Raw genomic sequence first — 21206 nt, forward strand, 5'->3', positions numbered from 1 at the left:
TTATTTGACGTAAATTTTGTTAAAAATCAACAGTCAAAATTCATTACCTCACAGACCAAACAGAAACCTGTGTGACCTGCAAGATTGCCCTGGAGTTTGGGAAATCTTTCTAAACTTCTATCAGATTGAGCACTTTGATACTCATCACTATTTTCTAGTAGAAATTTGTCTTACTTCAAACATAAATGTCAAGAATAAAGTCAAGGAACATTTGAAGGGATTTGGAAAAGTTTCAAACTCTATTTCTGTGTTTACCGTATCTTCCTTCGCCATCGGCGTTGTCGTTGTTGCCGTGAGACACCGTTATACCAAGAGGAAAGGCGCGTCGATCTTAGAGCATGAGATATGATGACCTTAAGCCATTGACAACACACAACGGTCACGGTAGCACCTGATTCCAGAATAGCTGCAGTAGTTAAGATCTACGAACTATCCCCTGTTGACCAGGTCCCCAAAACTTAACTCGTAACGTGATCCCTTCAAAGCAAATTGTCATAACGATCGTCTATAAAGGCTTTGTACAATGAGAAGAAATGTTACGGTTTATGGAATAATAACAGATACGACCAAACTGTCTTGTCTCTTCTGCTTTATTTAACATAATTTCGTTCACAGTTTCATTTCGCATTCACCACTCATTCACCGAAACCCTTTGATGAACAGTTTTGGTTGCTTAACACCAACAGTCAATGATAATGATACAGCTTTTCTCCTTTTTATAAATTGAAGCCCGCTCTCCGTGATATAATTTAAAAATAAAACCGGTCTCAATACCGCGTCCCTCGTGAGATGCGAATAGACTTATCCCGGAATTGACCGCCCTGTAGGTGTACTCAATTAAATGACCACACTTCGCTGTCCGCTATTTCGCGTAACTGAATATCCATTTGTTAGTCGGATTATACACTGTAGCTATTTAAATTCGCCCCTATATTTTTCACAATGCACAATTAGCACTTCGTTACTTGTTTATTTTTTTTCTAAGAGTAAACGGAAAAAAAGACGCCATATCATCGGCTTAGTCGACATAAAGCAAAACACCTTAATATGCCCAATTTCACCTCTTCTTATAGGATCGGCTACCTTACTCATTAATTTACTACATATTATTTCCAATAACACTAAACAGGTATCGCCGTTATATTTTAATTGTATTCAAAAGCATGTTACTCCTATTATGACCAACCAAATCGTCACAAATCGCGCGGCGTGCGTTTTTAATGATAACTTTACGCTATTCAATTTCCGTTACAGCTATCTTGACTCGTAATGTTACACGGCCCCCCAGACTGTGATGTCTTGAAGAGAGTTCCAGACAGAACAGGCTTTTTTTTTTTGTCTTGTGACAGGAGAGGGTATTTGTTTCGGCGAATACACACACCCTCAGATTCACTCAACAAGTCAGTACATACATTCTACAATATTTAAGTTGAGTTAATGGGCCTAAACAAAATGCCCTTAACTAAATTCCATATTTGTTTATAGGTTGTCTTAGAAACACTTCGCACTAATCACTTCATATTCACACCACATTTTTTTTCTTGGATGAAGCCCTCAGTTCTTCAACCGACTGTGCAAGGCAGGGATCACAGCCGGGTTCGACGATTGGCATCCTAGGCCAAAACCCTTATTAGGCCACTTGTTTAACCAGAGAGGATTTGGTCCTTTTCTTTTCCTCTTAATTCCACTTTTAAATCACCCATCCTCGCTGTTCGGTGAGAGGATAAATCGTATTTCAGCGTCAACATTGTTGCTGATACCAAGAAGGTATCTCATGGAAATCGTCGGTACATTCTTTAATTTTCTTTGTAAGTTAGTATAAGTACGTATTTATCCACTGGTGCTTTTATTTAGTCCACTGAGTGTAGTCTTGGTATCATTCAGTGTTTCTTGAATCTATATTTTGCTCGTTATTGATAATACTTCTTCAGGTCTATGTGAGGGAACAAGCCTTTAATTACATCAGTATCACAATCTGCCAGGAGGTAGCTCCCTTCACGAGGTATTTTCATTATTTTGTATGGACCTGTATATAAATATTGCCATTTCTTATTCAGTCGTTTCCTGGATGATGCTTTTGGGTGATTTCTCAATAAAATTTCTTCCCCTACATCATATGTCACTACTTTCTTCACATTTTTATCAAAATGAGTTTTTCTCAATTGTGCTTGATGCTTCAGGTTTTCATAGACCTTCTTCACCATATCTTCTTTCTTGGTAATCTTTTGTTCTATCGCAGGTAATTTCTTCATCCATTCTGGCACAATACTTTCACCAAATACTATTTGGTTAGGTGAATAACCTGTCGATAAGTGTGGTAAGTCATTATATACTTTCTCAATTCATAAATCCAATCGATCCATTTACAATGTTGTTTGGGTATGTACGTCCGTAAAAATCGGTTCAACTCTCGGAAGATTCTCTCAACCGGATTTCCACAAGGGTAAAATCTTGAGATGTAAATGTGCTGGATTCCTTGTTCTTTCATAGTGTCTCTCCATACTTTGCTTGTATAATAAGCAGCGTTGTCTGTCAAGATCATTATAGGTTTGCCAAGCTCAGTTATATAGTTGTTGATAAATTTGCGTAACATGGGTCGAACGTGGAGATTTTTCAAAGGATATAATTTCACATATTTTGAAAAGAGATCATAGAAAGCCAATACATATTCGAACCATCCACGTGTCATGGCCCACAGACATCACATGACACCAACATTAAAGGTTGTTGTGGGATGATAGGATGTAATTCTATCTTCCGACAATAGTTTATGGGTTTCGCCTTCTGACATATTTTGCACTTCTTAAGAATATTTGTAGCTATACATCCCAAATTTGGATGATAGCAGTATTGTGCTATTTTGGCTGTACATTTAGCGGCACCAAAATGACCCCAATTCAAGTGAGTGTACCATACTAGCGATTCTAAATATTTATTTGGAACACAAACTTTCCAAACATCTTCTTCATCCTTCCTCCGATACAATATTCCGGATTTTAATTGATACTGTTCTTGAGAGTGACTTAGCATTTTGCTTTCAACAGCATGCCTAATGGCTTTCCACAACTTATCGTCTTCTTGCAGTTGTGGAAGACTTCGACATAGCTGTGAAATCTGCCTCTCACAATATTGCCTTGATAAATTCATGACTTTAAAGTCAATAGTCCGTTCTTCACACTCGTCGTCATTCTTTCTTTTCGGTAGTCTTGAAAGAGCATCGGCTATGATGTTGTCTTTCCCTCTGATGTATTTGAGCGTAATATCATATTCTTGCAGTAGCAAGGCCCACCGGGTTAAACGTGAATGGAACATCCTTCCTGTTAAAATAAAAGATAAAGCTTTGTGGTCGCAGAATACAATGATCTTCTTTCCATATACAAAATAGCGAAACTTTCTAAGGGACCAGACCACGGCCAGTACTTCCAATTCAGTAGTACAATATGCACGTTCACAGCTAGAGAGTGTTCTGCTGGCAAACCCAATTATTTTGATGGTACTGATATCTTCTGGATTGTCCATCTGGAAAAGAATGGCACCCAATCCTGTTTCAGAAGCATCCACAGCAATATAAAAATCTTGATCAAGTCTCGGATGATGTAACAGTGGAGCATTAGTCAAAGAATTGCGGATGTTATCAAAAGCTTGCGTGCATTCGGAATTCCACTCCCACATGACTTTTTTTCTTAACAGCCGTAACAAACAGTCTTGGCTTCCTAACTGATTGGGTAAAAATTGTCGAAAAAATGAAACTAAGCCGATAAATGACTTTAATTCCGTCCTATTTTTTGGATAAGCACATCTGTTAATCGCATCCATCTTTTTAGGAATTGGTTTTATCCCTTCAGGACTGATTATATGTCCAAGAAATTTCAATTGGTTATGAGCTAACTTGGATTTGCTCAAATTTACAGTAACTCCGTATTCCAAAAATTTCGCAAAAACTCTTCTTAATAAGTCCAAATGTTCCTCCCAAGTTTCAGAAGCAATTAGCAAATCATCCACATATAAAGTAACTTCATTCAAAAGGTCTCTGCCCAGTACGGTATCTAATGCCGATATGAAAACACCACCGCTTATTTTCAACCCAAATGGCATGACGGTAAACTGGTAACTTCGGCCCAGAAAAACGAATGCAGTATATTTTCTAGATTCTTTCGATATTCTAGTTTGCCAATATGAACTACGCATATCCAAAGAAGTTAAGAAGCTGGCACCATAAAACTTTTGTACTAACTCTTCTAGGTTCTCCGGTCGCGTTTGTACAGGTATAATGATCTTATTGATCTCTCTGGCATCCAACACCAATCTGATGTCACCATTGGGTTTAATTACCGCCACAAGAGGGTTACAATATTCGGAATCTGAGGACTCAATTCTAACATTTTATTGATTTCCTTTCTGACTACTTCTTTCTTTGTCCATGGGATAGAATAGGAAGTACGACAAAAGGGTTTATGTGCATACGTCTTTATATGGAATTCAAAGTCTTTTATTATACCCGGACGTTTACTAAAAATAGACTGATATGCTTCCAACAAGTAGCACAGTTCGTCCCTTTGGATAACAGATAAATATTCTGATTCCAACACCTTTTCCTGCAATGACATTTTATCAATCATTTCTTCAGAACATTCAATAAGGCATATATCATACACATTTTCATCATCAATACTGACATATTTTACCATTAGATTCATACACAACTGATTTGGAATTACTCGGCCCGTTCTCAGGGTGGCTGTCAAAACATTACCATTGGAATTAAATATACATTCACCTTTCTCTTAATTAATGATTGCACCGGTCTCACATAAAAAATCCAAACCCCAGATACATGGTACTGTCATTTTAGGAACAACCAGGAATGTACTTTCTATTTGAGCCCCCCGTATTGTAACGTCGACACGTACCTGTTTCATAACTTTTTGCATTTTTGCGCTGAACGCGCCAGACACGGTACATCCTGTGATAGGAAAAGTGGGCATTTTTACCCCTCGGCTTATCTGTTTTAAACAGTCCAGCGTCATGACACTAATAGTTGCTCCAGTATCTATTAATATTTCAACATCAACATTATTTATACTTGTTGGAATTATTGCCTGTAAAATTTGTCCACATTTATTAGAAACTTCAGGTTTTTCTTCAGTTAATTCGTTTCTTATATCCTGATCATTATTGTACCTTAATACTCTCAGTTCAAATTGATGCCTGCCTTCCTTCTCCTTTCCAGTCATCCTAGGAAGGCATTTGGTGACTGGTATTAGTTTAATCTATCTCGTTGAGTCATCGGTGGGGGTTCATGAACTTCCACAATCTGTACAGTATGATCCGAGTTATGGTATTCACCCCGTCGCACATTGGAGGCTCCTTCGCCCATTGGTATAACTCCTTGTGCTGGATGAGGACTCGAGGCATTTGTTCCATCCTGCCGATGAACATTATGCTTTGAATTATCTTCCCAAGGTCGAATACAATTGGGTCCATCACTTGGGTACCTGTTACTCTTATTAATATCACTACTATGCACATTCGCGTCACCATATCAAGGTTTACCTCTAGCACAGTAAGTATCTCTTCTATATTTATTATAATCATTGTTTTTATTGCAACCATAGGATGAAGATTGTCCACGCTCCTGTGGTGCGGGTTTGACCTGGTTTTCGGTATTATTATTATTATTATCATCATACGTTAAATAATTATTATAATTATTCGTATTACTATGAGTGTGAGTCGACATTTGATTACTACTCATTTGTCTTGCGTCTTCCATAATCATATCTATAGAGTCAATCACCGACAAGAACTGTTCTACATCGTGGTCAGGAACATTTATTAACTTTTCACGTATATTTATGGGCAACCTTCCCTTCAAAATTCTGATCACTTCCTTGTGAGAAATTGGATCACTCCAATAACGTGTCTTATTTATGTACTTTTCAAAATATTGCCTTAAAGTACTCCTTTTACTGTTAAAATACTCAGGTTGGTAAACCTCTTTTCTTAATTTCTCTTGTTTACTCGACGACCAGTATTTAGCCAAAAAAAGTTGTTCAAACTCAGCGCAAGTATGCCAGCTTTCACTTACTTCGGCAGCCCATAATGCAGCTTCTCTGGTAATTTTGGATACTATAAATTGAAGTCGGTCATGTTCTGACCAGCTACGTGGAAATACTCTTTTGAAATTATTGATAAAGATTTTCGGATGCAGGTTGTTCTTTTCAGTGGAGAATGTTGGGAATTGTCTACTTTTAAAAATGCTGTTCTCCACCTTTAAAGAAGACAAATATCCTCGCTGACCAAAAGAATCATCATCTTTACCAACCGAATCATCAACATCCCAATGCAAATTTTCACCACAATTGTACTTCGTATTATCACATGTTCGGTTGTTTTTCGACCTATTCTCCGAACGTTCGTCCTCTGTCAACAAATTTTGTGATGACTTTCGTTCTAACTCCGCCAATTTATGATTGGTTTCCTTTTGCCATTTAGGTAACTCATCAACTATTTTCTCTTTTATTTTCTGAATTTCGCTAGTGAAGAGCTTAATTAATTCATCATTTCTACTTAGGTGCTCATTGATATTTTCATTTGGCTGGGACCCAATAGTAGTCTTAACCTTGTCTACAATTTCATTTCCTTTTATTTCTATCCATTCAGATAGATCTTCGTCAAGTCTTTTAGTTTGATCTACTAAATACTTATCAATCCCCTTACGAGCATCGGACTCAAAAGCTCTTCTATCTGTGCGCTAGCATTGAAACAGCTGCTTTCACACTTAACCATCCTATTGGACAGGCCATCATAACTCTTCGAAACTACCTCATATTTCTTTTCTACATCATGAAGTTTTCCCATTAAATTATTATATTGCCTTTCTAAGGTGTTAGAAAACTCTACATCTAGTTCTCCAAATTTCGTATTTAATTGAGTCTCCCAGTCCACCTTTAATTCTTTCTTAGTATTTTCCAGTTTATAATCAAAGGTGTTCAGTTTGCTTTCCAAAGAATCCATTTTAACTTCTAATGAACCAAATTTGGCCTCAAATTTTTCATTTAACTTTTGATTGTCCTCTTTTAATTGCTTATTATCTTTTTCTAGTGAACTAAGTCTTCCATTCATTACACCCATTTGAGTATTTATTGATACCAGCATATCAAACATTTTTTGATTAATATTTCCATTTTGAGGATCAACTTGCTGATCTACTTCCGAAACCTCAAGATCTTTATGTTCTCCCACGCTGCTTACCTTACTTATCATTGTATTTGAATCTCCTAACGGCTCTAAATCAATAACTGTATTATTATCTGTACATGTCTCCTGTCCCACATTGAGCTCATGGGATGCATCATCCCTGTCCTCTTCACTTTCCTCTCTCTCTCTCTACTCATTACTCTACTCAACTGCACATGATCATGTATTCTTTTCGTTCGTTTTGACATGATTATCCACTACCAAGACATACACTTATTTTCACTATGTATTTATATATATTTATCTACCGAAATCACAAGTCTCAACTTCCTTTTTTTTTTTTTTTTTTAATTATACAGTTATTTTAATCATACCTGTTAGTATCGCTCACTTTTAGCGATTATTGAAGAATACCTCTTTCATTGGACAGACTAACTGGCTGCTACAATATTTTCCAACTCTAGGGTTCGTGAATCCGGATGACACTCGACTCGATGCAGCAATCCTCCTCGATCGAGCCGCACGTTGTGGCGCCACTTCTACCGTATCTTCCTTCGCCGTCGGCGTTGTCGTTGTTACCGTGAGACACCGTTATACCAAGAGGAGAGGCGCGTCGATCTTAGAGCATGAGATATGATGACCTTAAGCCATTGACAACACACAACGGTCACGGTAGCACCCGATTCCAGAATAGCTGCAGTAGTTAAGATCTACGAACTATCCCCTGTTGACCAGGTCCCCAAAACTTAACTCGTAACGTGATCCCTTCAAAGCAAATTGTCATAACGATCGTCTATAAAGGCTTTGTACAATGAGAAGAAATGTTACGGTTTATGGAATAATAACAGATACGACCAAACTGTCTTGTCTCTTCTGCTTTATTTAACATAACTTCGTTCACAGTTTCATTTCGCATTCACCACTCATTCACCGAAACCCTTTGATGAACAGTTTTGGTTGCTTAACACCAACAGTCAATGATAATGATACAGCTTTTCTCCTTTTTATAAATTGAAGCCCGCTCTCTGTGATATAATTTAAAAAAAAAAAAAAAAAAACCGGTCTCAATACCGCGTCCCTCGTGAGATGCAAATAGACTTATCCCGGAATTGACCGCCCTGTAGGTGTACTCAATTAAATGACCACACTTCGCTGTCCGCTATTTCGCGTAACTGAATGTCCATTTGTTAGTCGGATTATACACTGTAGCTATTTAAAATTCGCCCCTATATTTTTCACAATGCACAATTAGCACTTCGTTACTTGTTTATTTTTTTTCTAAGAGTAAACGGAAAAAAAGACGCCATATCATCGGCTTAGTCGACATAAAGCAAAACACCTTAATATGCCCAATTTCACCTCTTCTTATAGGATCGGCTACCTTACTCATTAATTTACTACATATTATTTCCAATAACACTAAACAGGTATCGCCGTTATATTTTAATTGTATTCAAAAGCATGTTACTCCTATTATGACCAACCAAATCGTCACAAATCGCGCGGCGTGCGTTTTTAATGATAACTTTACGCTATTCAATTTCCATTACAGCTATCTTGACTCGTAATGTTACATGTGCTCTGTCTAGTAATGACAACTGGTTTTTCAGTCACTGGGAGGAGACAATAATTTTGGAATCCACATAAAGTGCAAATGTAAATGAACAGCTATATGTAACTTCCAGTGACTAAGTTTTAGAAAATAAATCTTTCTCACCAATAAATTTCTGGTTGAGCTTAAAGACGGCGTTTCCAGTGCCATCAAATAAAGCAGTAACAAGTTTATTACGTGTCTCGTCCACATATCTGTACAAAAAGGCCTTTCCTTCTTACATGTATATAAAAAATAAAACCAGAAACAAACTTAAAAGCGCATAATCTGAAACTGTCTTTACCTTCTGTGGATCCTGATTTCAAAGTTACGTCACATGCAAAGCAGATGGATCTTCCTCAACAAATTGCGAGGAAATGTTGAGCCAGTTAATTTCATACTTGAAACTTTCAAATTAACAGAAAAGTGTAAAATACTTTAATATTGCATATTATACCTATCCATTCCGCAAAAGCTTCACCAGACCTTTTGATGTGGTACAGGTGAAATATAAAGCATTATAAAAGCATTAGGGCTGTTAAACTCTTTGCTTTGTATTCAGTTACTTCCATGTTACAGTAAGTTCTTTTTTGTGTTACGTCCATGATTTCACATTACACATTATTTTTCTTTGTAAAGGATCAAGAGCACCTTGTTCCTAGCATATCAAACCTTCATGATTATTAAAGGAGTGCCAATGATTCAGAAAGCAATTCCATGCTTGTGTGGCCAGTCTTCCCAGCACTGCCTGTTTCCCTGTTCCGCAAAGTCCTGTTGACATCCTGGCTTGGACATGTACCCAAACGAACCATGTGTCTCGATGGCACATCGCTGCCTGTGCACTCTGTTGCTTATACACTTCAACTTGACTACCCAAGGTGTGGACAACAGGACAGAGCAGTCGGCCACAGCTGGGCTCGAGCAGAGAAATGTGGCGCGATTCACAACTCTGTTAACAATCATATCGTTTGGACCTTAGGTGATTAGAAAACAATGACCTGGTCAGATGAGTCCTTGTTCCAGTTGGTAAGAGCTGATGGTAGGGTTTATGTGTGGTGCATACCCCACAAGCCACAGATCCAGGTTGTCAACAAGGCACTGTGTAAGCTGGTGGTAGTCCATAATGGTGTGGGCTGTATTTACCTATAATGGACTGGGTCTTCTGGTCCAACTGAACCAATCATTGACTGGAAATGGTAATGTTTGGCTACTTGGAGACCATTTGCATCCATTCATGGACTTCATGTTTCCATGACAGTGCACCATGTTACTAGACCGCGTTTGGTCACGATTAGTTTGAACAACATTCAGGACAATTCAAATGATTGATTGGCCACCCAGATTGCGCGACATGAATCTCTTCAAACATTTATGGGACATGATCAAGAAGTCAGTTCATGCACAAAATCCTGCACTGGCAATACTTTCACAATTATGGATAGCTATAGATGCAGTGTGGCTCATTATTTTTGCAGGAGACTCCCAATGACATTTTGAGTCCATGCAATGTCAAGTTGCTGCACTATGCCAGGCAGGAGGAAGTCTGTCATGATATTAGGAGGTGTCCCATGACTTTCGTCACCTCAATGTAAAAAGCTGTGGTGATAGCGTTATATTGAGCAAGATCCACTCACTTTCCACCTCACTTACACAGTGAACACTGTTGGATGAAGTATTTAACTGGCTTGAAAGGCATTGAAGGGTGATACAGGAGAGTAGATTTTTTGAAAAAACCTTCACGTTTATAGGACACTTATCAAGGGATAGGAGGTAGGATTTTAATGCTTTGGAAAAATCAGTGACTCTTTCAACAGCTGGTTTTATCACAACTTAAAAGTCTCTTGCATTGTACTTCAGTGAACTCACAGAAAGCTGTTAAGTTTTAAACACCTGCAGCATAAATATGTAAATGTTGGTAGATTTAACCAATTATGGTTGGTATATCAATGGGTAAACTCACTGTTGACAGTTTAAGTTGCATTGAGCACAGTATGAACATGACATCCTACACCTATTAATCATCATCACTTTTTATGCACCTTAAAATAAAGACGGTTTTTACCTTTCCTTCTCTTCCCTCCATAATTGGTATTTGTGGTGTCAGCCAACATTATCAATTGAGATGGCCAAGTAGTTTGCACACTGGACTCGTATTCAGAAGGACGGTAATTCAAATCCCTGTCCATCCATCCAGATTTAGTTTTTTTCGGGTCTCCCTACAGCACTTAAAGCAAAAGCCAGTTTTTTACTTATTTTCCCCATGTTGCCCTATTCTGAGTTCGTAGTTCCATCTCTGATGACCTTGTTGTCAACTTCATGATAATCACTAATCTTTCTTCCTTTCTTTGTCCTTTCGGCTAGAATCACTACAACCTCTTTCTTAAGATAGAACTTTTCCAACACCTCTAAGATATATGAAGTCAGATGCTTTGCACCTCCAACACCATGGTTCACCAACTCCAACACTCACAGTGTGATGCCTTCCACGAACTTGAAACACAAGTTATGCGCCACTTTGTAATATGCAAATCTGGTTTCTTACACCAACAGTTTCTTATCCATATCTGAATCTATCACTGACAAGTGATTAACTTTTGATCTTGAAGAGTTAACTTCAAATCAGCCCTATGCTTGTTGGACTTACTTTTATTGAAGATATCAATCACAGCCGTTGTCTCTGTGCGGTAACCTGAGCAGCCTCAGATTAAGACCCTTGTATCACCACTTTTTCCTATATTGGAGGCACCTCTGGAACTCACTTTTCATTATGGTGTTCAGCTCCTTCGGGGATCATGTTTTTATCTCGTCAGTGGTGACAAAACGACGCCATTTAATGGGTGTCTTCAGCCTCAAGAGTAGAAAGAAATCACAGGGGATTGTCTGGTGAATATAGTGCTGATGCAACATAACAGTTCCATTTTTTCCGAAAAATCATGAACAGTCATTGAGGTGTGAGTGTGAGCACTGTTGTTGTTTGTTGTTGTTGTGGTCTTCAGTCCTGAGACTGGTTTGATGCAGCTCTCCATGCTACTCTATCCTGTGCAAGCTTTTTCATCTCCCAGTACCTACTGCAACCTACATCCTTCTGAATCTGCTTAGTGTATTCATCTCTTGGTCTCCCTCTACGATTTTTACCCTCCACGCTGCCCTCCAATACTAAATTGGTGATCCCTTGATGCCTCAGAACATGTCCTACCAACCGATCCCTCCTTCTGGTCAAGTTGTGCCACAAACTTCTCTCCTCATCAATCCTATTCAATACCTCCTCATTAGTTATGTGATCTACCCATCTAATCTTCAGCATTCTTCTGTAGCACCACATTTCGAAAGCTTCTATTCTCTTCTTGTCCAAACTATTTATCGTCCATGTTTCAGTTCCATACATGGCTACACTCCATACGAATACTTTCAGAAATGACTTCCTGACACTTAAATCAATACTGGATGTTAACAAATTTCTCTTCTTCAGAAACACTTTCCTTGCCATTGCCAGCCTACATTTTATATCCTCTCTACTTCGACCATCATCAGTTATTTTGCTCCCCAAATAGCAAAACTCCTTTACTACTTTAAGTGCCTCATTTCCTAATCTAATTCCCTCAGCATCACCCGACTTAATTAGACTACATTCCATTATCCTTGTTTTGCTTTTGTTGATGTTCATCTTATATCCTCCTTTCAAGACACTGTCCATTCCATTCAACTGCTCTTCCAAGTCCTTTGCTGTCTCTGACAGAATTACAATGTCATCGGCGAACCTCAAAGTTTTTATTTCTTCTCCATGAATTTTAATACCTACCCCGAATTTTTCTTTTGTTTCCTTTACTGCTTGCTCAATATACAGATTGAACAACATCGGGGAGAGGCTACAACCCTGTCTTACTCCCTTCCCAACCACTGCTTCCCTTTCATGTCCCTCGACTCTTATAACTGCCATCTGGTTTCTGTACAAATTGTAAATAGCCTTTCGCTCCCTGCCACCTTTAGAATTTGAAAGAGAGTATTCCAGTCAACATTGTCAAAAGCTTTCTCTAAGTCTACAAATGCTAGAAACGTAGGTTTGCCTTTCCTTAATCTTTCTTCTAAGATAAGTCGTAAGGCCAGTATTGCTTCGCGTGTTCCAGTGTTTCTGCGGAATCCAAACTGATCTTCCCCGAGGTTGGCTTCTACTAGTTTTTCCATTCGTCTGTAAAGAATTCGTGTTAGCATTTTGCAGCTGTGACGTATTAAGCTGATAGTTCGGTAATTTTCACATCTGTCAACGCCTGCTTTCTTTGGGATTGGAATTATTATATTCTTCTTGAAGTCTGAGGGTATTTCGCCTGTTTCATACATCTTGCTCACCAGATGGTAGAGTTTTGTCAGGACTGGCTCTCCCACGGCCGTCAGTAGTTCCAATGGAATATTGTCTACTCCGTGGGGGCCTTGTTTCGACTCAGGTCTTTCAGTGCTCTGTCAAACTCTTCACGCAGTATCGTATCTCCCATTTCATCTTCATCTACATCCTCTTCCATTTCCTTAATATTGTCCTCAAGTACATCGCCCTTGTATAGACCCTCTATGTACTCCTTCCACCTTTCTGCTTTCCCTTCTTTGCTTAGAACTGGGTTTCCATCTGAGCTCTTGATATTCATACAAGTCGTTCTCTTATCTCCAAAGGTCTCTTTAATTTTCCTGTAGGCGGTGCCTATCTTACCCCTAGTGAGATAGGCCTCTACATCCTTACATTTGTCCTCTAGCCATCCCTGCTTAGCCATTTTGCACTTCCTGTCGATCTCATTTTTGAGACGTTTGTATTCCTTTTTGCCTGTTTCACTTACTGCATTTTTATATTTTCTCCTTTCATCAATTAAATTCAATATTTCTTCTGTTACCCAAGGATTTCTACTAGCCCTCGTCTTTTTACCTACTTGATCCTCTGCTGCCTTCACTACTTCATCCCTCAAAGCTACCCATTCTTCTTCTACTGTATTTATTTCCCTCATTCCTGTCAATTGCTCCCTTATGCTCTCCCTGAATCTCTGTACAACCTCTGGTTCTTTTAGTTTATCCAGGTCCCATCTCCTTAAATTCCCACCTTTTTGCAGTTTCTTCAGTTTTAATCTACAGGTCATAACCAATAGATTGTGGTCAGAGTCCACATCTGCCCCTGGAAATGTCTTACAATTTAAAACCTGGTTCCTAAATCTCTGTCTTACCGTTATATAATCTATCTGATACCTTGTAGTATCTCCAGGGTTCTTCCATGTATACAACCTTCTTTCATGATTCTTAAACCAAGTGTTAGTTATGATTATGTTGTGCTCTGTGCAAAATTCTACCAGGCGGCTTCCTCTTTCATTTCTGTCCCCCAATCCATATTCACCTACTGTGTTTCCTTCTCTCCCTTTTCCTACACTCGAATTCCAATCACCCATGACTATTAAATTTTCGTCTCCCTTCACAATCTGAATAATTTCTTTTATTTCATCATACATTTCTTCAATTTCTTCGTCATCTGCAGAGCTAGTTGGCATATAAACTTGTACTACTGTAGTAGGTGTGGGCTTCGTGTCTATCTTGGCCACAATAATGCGTTCACTATGCTGTTTGTAGTAGCTTACCCGCATTCCTATTTTCCTATTCATTATTAAACCTACTCCTGCATTACCCCTATTTGATTTTGTGTTTATAACCCTGTAGTCACCTGACCAGAAGTCTTGTTCCTCCTGCCACCGAACTTCACTAATTCCCATTATATCTAACTTCAACGTATCCATTTCCCTTTTTAAATTTTCTAACCTACCTGCCCGATTAAGGGATCTGACATTCCACGCTCCGATCCGTAGAACGCCAGTTTTCTTTCTCCTGATAACGACATCCTCTTGAGTAGTCCCCGCCCGGAGATCCGAATGGGGGACTATTTTACCTCCGGAATATTTTACCCAAGAGGACGCCATCATCATGTAATCATACAGTAAAGCTGCATGCCCTCGGGAAAAATTGTGAGCACTAACAAATGGAATTTCCACAAGTGGTTTTTCCAGAATTCTAGTAGTTTTCTTCAGGTTGCTTCGTGTGAACAGTGCACAACTTTCAGGTAGTATTCCTTATTGACCATAGGACCATAAGGTAGAAACTCATTGTACACTGTCCCGTTGTAATCAAAGAAAAAAGCCAGAAGAACCTTAACATGCGATCAAACTTGTCATTTTTCTTCAACCCCCCCCCCCCCCCCCCCAGGCCGTTTCCATTGGGATAATTGGGCCTTGGTTTCAAAGTCATACCAGTATACCCATGTTTCGCCATCTATTGTAACGTTCTTGAGAAGTTCTCTATTTGTGTTGACTTCCTTCAGCAATTTCTGAGCAATATCTTGTGATGTCATTTTTGGTCAAAATTCAGTGATTTCAGAACAAATTGTGCTGCTACCTATTTCATACCCAAACTATCCAAAAAAAAATTGCTTGGCACGAGCTAAAGGATATACTGACATCATCAGCAAATTCTCTGATGATGATTCAGAGATTTTCCTGAATCATTTTCTTAATTTCTTTCACATCGTCATCAGTAATTGCTGTGTTAGGGCATCCAGGGCAGTCTTGGTCTTTGACATCTTCTCAACCTTCTTTGAAAAGTTTATACCACTCATAAACTCTTACTCCTACTCACAGTAGATCTGCCAAAAGCCACAGTCAGCATTCCGAATGCAGTGCTGCACTTCATTTCATTTTTCAAGCAAAATTTAATGCACATTCTAGGATCCATTTTTTTCGAAAGTAAAAATTTATGGAGAGCTTGAAAACATTCAAACCTTTCCGACTGTCAACAATAAACTAAATATTCAGAACAGCTGAAAATGCGAACGTACATCAGCAACTTGTGTTCCAACAAGATAAAAAAAATTGGATGTCAGATGTATAAAGCTCGCAAAATCAATTCCCTTGTGATTTTCAGTTGTCAACTATTCTGATTGCTCTACAATCAGATTGTACTGGGGGGCTCCTGTGGCATCAGTCAGCAATTATCAAAGGGTGGTGCATTTTGATAGGGTGACACAGCAGCATTGGGCTCTTTCTCCTATGAAGAGATTTCTGTTCTGATTTGTCTTATCTCATAAGTTGTTTGTGGATGTAAGGTGTTTAGTGCCATAGATGGACACATCACATTGTTCACCGACTGCAGCTGACGTTTACCAAACTGTACCTTGTTATGTTGCATATTTGTTTGACAAATCTTTCTCATTACTGCCTAGAATTGCACTCTGGATGCTTGTGTGGGTAAAGTGGGTTTGTAGCTGTCCATAGCTAGACTTCTTGTAAATCGCTACGGGCAAAGACTCTCATAGTACCTTCAAAAAGACTACAGCTGATTTCCTGCCCATCTGTCTCCACTTTATATACAATGGTCTTTGTTAACTGTACATTAAACAGTGAACTCTCTATCTTCTTTGAGAGCTGCACAGTCAGTAATGGTATATTGGCCAAATGCTTATTATGTACTTTGAGGCATCATCAGGCACAATCAGCTGTCCTACTAGGTCTCCTGTGACTAAACTTTAACTTTAAAAAAATATATTGAGCGTAACACTGTTCTGACAAGAAGTAATTCAAGAGTCTCTTGGTTTGTCCCAAGTCAAGCAAACTACAAAGGTACCTGCCATTGACATATTTTTCAGTCCTGACATACACTTGATGTGTGACTCATTGAGCAAGGATACCACCAATTGTATTACACACATAATCAGTCCTAAATCATGTGTCACTTTAGGAGAGTGTCTGATGTTCACAATTGAGATAGTTTGTGTATTGCCAACTTTCTTTGTCGTGTAACATCATGATTGAAATTTGCATCATAACACCATTTTTCATGGAAAAGGCAGCGAGTTAAATAGATACATAATAAGGAACTTTAGATTGTTTACCTTTGTTTCAAGCCTGAAGGAGTGAGTGAGACATGCTTGAGAAAAATTTAATTTTGTGTTTTTCCCCAAAAACAAGTGAAATTTAAATTTCCTTACAGTATTTGATCAGCATATTACCATAATAAGACAATTACAAGTTCAAAGTCAGAATAATTTTGAGTGATAACTGTCTATTTATTCAAAATAGATCCTACTAAATGCAATATGTTAATCGGCATGAGTTTTCACTTTTTCTCCTTTCAAAATTTCGTTTGAATTTTTGTGTCGCTGCCTTCAGGATCTCCTTAAAAGAAGTTGAATCTTCAGTTGGGCATCCGATTCTGGGAAGAGTAAATAACCCCGAGACGTAAAAAACATCATGAATAAGATGGATGGTGCCACAATGAGACGATTTTTTCACCAAGGATCTGGCAATTCATTGCTGCCAAATGAGCCAGGGATTATAAAAAATAAACCACACAATTTAAGAGACTTTACTAGTCTCTCACAGATATGATTTTATATATATAGATATTGGATGTTGAGATGTGATTGCTGAACATGGAGAACCTTGGTAATTCTGTTCGTGTGTAAGGGGGAATTTAAAGTAGACTGAGGCAGCAGTGAGAATTTGGATTGAGGAGGGAGGCATGCCAGGGTAATCCATGCAGTTGTGTGAACTGCTGTGCCAAGTTGGCTTAGTAGTTAATGCACCTTCTTAGTTAGCAGGAGACCTGGGTTCAATTCCCAGGCTTGGTACAAATTTTCACTCGCCACTTCAGTCTATAGACATAAAAAATATTATTGGAGAAGTAGGAAAAAATCAAGAGAGGTGAAGAGGTTGAAGTGAACTCATTGAATTCAACCTAATGTGTCTACCATTTTGGTTCTGAGGATGTTTTAGTTACCCATATGGAGTTCTGACATTTTCCAAAGGTTATAAGTAGGGACCTGAAAAATATGCACTTTGTAATAAATGCAAATATAGATGTGAATTCCATGTGAAAATGCGAAATTACGTGTTAGATGTTGTTTCATGGTTGAATGTGTCCAGACGAACTATTTTATCAGAGATAATTTGAAATAGCTTTATTTTATGCAAATGAATATAGAGAATGTAACCAATTTTAGATTACTGGTGTTGCAGATCGTCTGGTGAAGTCCATTTTGGAAAAATAATATGCATATGAAAATTCTTGCAAAATAGAAAGTACACAAATACTACATCTGCGTATCAGTGCACTCAATTCTACGGAGCCATGCCAATTCTGTGCGGCAGAATTGTCTATAAAATACGTGCCATGTAGTGGAGTGTAGTACTTATCCATGGGACGTAGCTTCGTAGAATAAAGAAATACTTCAGCTTGTCTGCTAGCTTGAGTTCAAAAGTTGAGATAATGTGAAAACTTTTAACTGACAGTTTCAGGTGGCAGGTGTTTCGAACAGCGATTGCGTCAGGTATACAGTGCGAGATCAGGCCTGAACTGCCTCATTTACAGCACACTACCAAACTCAGTATGCAAATGCACAGTAGCTGTTCCCTTGCTCATTGTTTTCTTTTCTTATTTTTAAATGAGTGAAAAAGAGTAATCCGGTCGCTCAGAATGACCACACTAATGCAGGATGTATATGCCCTGAGACAACTGGGATATTTGGGGAAAAACCCAGGAATTTTTCATTGTTTTAGTTTTCAGTTAAATTTTTGTAATTTTGAATGGTAAGAACTGATATTGTAACAAATAATTTTATGTTAGCCCACTACTGCAGAATAAAATTGAATCCATAAAACATAACGAGTGAGTAATACCGAAATAAAACTTCAATAAAACGAAAATGCACCATATACAACAACAAAACACAGTGCACACTCAAGCATCTGCTGACAGCAAAATACGTCAAAGACTACGCAAAAACTTCAGAACAACAAACTTCTTTTGATATGTCTTTTTTGAGGGACTTGTTTCGATGAGCATGATGTCACGACTATATACAGTTCTAACAGGTCATGGGAAAATATTTTGAATGGTGGTTTGAGAAGCATTACATTTCACAAGATGAATTATGTTATATGTGAGAATGTGCGATGAATTTCTTAAATCATGGAGCGGTAGACCCTCATTCAAAACTTAACATTGAGGACCAGGCACTTGAAAAGTTTTAGGCCCAAAAAACCTGCCATTTATATCATTACTTAAAATTTTACTGGCACATTTGTGTTTGACATATCTTAAAGGGTAACACACTTCAAGGTTAATTTGTCATATTCATTTTAGTTCTTTCATAGATTAAAAATTGTGCAATAACAATGGCAAGAAGTATAATTATCCTTCAAAAAAAGTGGAGAGTGAGGTCTTAAGGAATTTCACATGTAATTGGCTTTTCTATGGAAAAGTAAATACTTGACGGAACATGTATTCAGCCAGGTAACCTACAAAAAGTTCGGTGCACAGTAGTGAAATTTATAATCGTGCTTGTCAGAAATATTCAGCTGCTGCAGTTTAAGCTGTGCTCTTAGGCTCCTGCCTAAGTGTACCCTTGGAAAAAGAAAAACAACCATTTTTGACAATCAATATTATATGTGAAAGCTTATCTTTTCTTGTAGCTATATGATTGGATATTTATTTAAACCATCAGTTTTCCTTATTTATGTTAGCACTACTAACAATGATGCTGCTATTGGCTAACTACATCACATGCCCTGTGCTCTGAATATGTGCTGTCATTGGCTGGCGAGATCACACGACATGAATTGTAATTGGCCAACAAGAGTGTGTAGCAAATTAGATTTCAGTGCTTCGGAAGCTTCCTAGCTATATTTGGTGGAATTTGTGTTTATACTTCATAATATGAAAATATGCAGTGTAAATGTTGCCACGCATTAAATATCTTTACAAAACATGTTATTTTCTGTTGGGTTTCATTTCCTAAAGTGTCAGGAAGTACTATGCCAATGTAGAAAACCATCACTATTCAAAGGACTGATAATCTTTACAGCTCAGAGGGAAAGTATATTGTCACTTAACATGGAAAAAGTGAATTTTCACCAGGGAAAAAGCGAATTTTCACCTGAGAACAAGTGTATTTTTAACTGGGAAATCTGGGAAAAATTAGGGAGAATGCTCTTGAGAAACCAGTCTATTTGTCTCCCTTATCCTCATAACACATATGTCCTTCTCATTACAGGTCCTAGTGATCTGTCCCTCCATTCCAAACTTCAAAAAACTATCACTGTTGCCTCCCTGAGGAAGGAGCTAATAGTTCTGCAAGCTAGGGTAGATCTTATTGTTTTTATATCTCTCAGTGATACAGGAATTTTGCCTCCTGAAGGTAAGTCCAATCAGCCACTGTGTCTCAGTATAATTTTAAACGACATAATTCAAAAATTATCTGGTGTACAGGGTTATTAGGAGCACTGCACATCAGCTCCATGGCATACTGAAAAACTTCCACCTGTTCACCACATCAAATCAAAGCAGAGAGAGAGAGAGAGAGAGAGAGAGAGAGAGAGAGAGAGAGAGAGCATAGGAAAGGCCAACCAGCATTGTGTAAACTGTGTAATGTAGTTATTTTTATCATTAGTGTCAGTTTCTTGAATAATGCGAAACAGATTGTGTAATGTGGTAGTGAGCATAGTTTGTAGTCTTTAATGTGTGGATTATGTAGTTTGGTTACTAGAGTTTTGCTCTAGTCTAAAAAAAAAAGAGAAAAAAAGGTAGAATTTTGCTCGTCTGTAGAGGGAATTAATGTGGGTATGACAGTTCATTTTGTGGCCTTAAACCTCTTTGCAACTCTTCAGATATAACAGGTTCGGTTCATTGGATTCCATTGTCATTCTGCAATGCTATTTTCAAAAATTAAAGCTGGAGGTGGTTCAATATTTTTTATTGCATGGAGTCATCTATAAAACAACATTATGGATGAATCTGGCAGGACACTCAGACCACACAGTATAGGTATAATGTTCCTAAAATACAACTTAGTTATGGTATCAGTGTTGTGATATCCTTCACAGATCTTCAGAAAAAGCTTTTAGGAATAATTCCTTAAAGCCTGGAAAGCAGAGATAATCAGTTAAAACAATTTGTAATGATTCCTTAAAGGGACTTCTTCCCTCTGCAGTTCTTCACATGCGTCACAGCCAATTGAAACTGAAATTGTTAGCTTCTTATGGGCTCTCCCTTATGGTCTTTTCTCCCAATATCTTGGCATGGTATTTTCTTTCTGCAAGTACTGCTAGTTGATCCCTTCCTGCCTGGTTCCCCCTTTCTCTGCTTTACTTTTTATTTCCTTTATACATCTTTTTATTATTATTATTATTAAGTGTCTTCCTCTCTGTTTCACAATTCATCATCAATCAATTAATTTGCTAGTTGTGGAGTTAATTAGTTCTTACCTTTGGCCTGCGCTAGTATATTATTGATAATGTGAAATGTAAATCTACTGGTCTATTTAATGTGACAACTTAGATTTCATCATCATGCTGCTAATAAGTAGATAGGATTTTGGAAGAGCTACATAATTCACATCTTTCTG

General features: G+C 38.0%; 1 protein-coding gene across 2 annotated transcripts in view; it reads left to right on the forward strand.

Moving 5' to 3' along the window:
• Positions 1-21206, forward strand: part of LOC124804702 (SURP and G-patch domain-containing protein 1) — a 152409-nt gene that overhangs the window by 122764 nt on the left and 8439 nt on the right. The gene's annotated exons all lie outside the window — the stretch shown is intronic.

This window comes from Schistocerca piceifrons, chromosome 7 (genome assembly GCF_021461385.2).
Source record: "Schistocerca piceifrons isolate TAMUIC-IGC-003096 chromosome 7, iqSchPice1.1, whole genome shotgun sequence".
NCBI lineage: Eukaryota > Metazoa > Arthropoda > Insecta > Orthoptera > Acrididae > Schistocerca > Schistocerca piceifrons.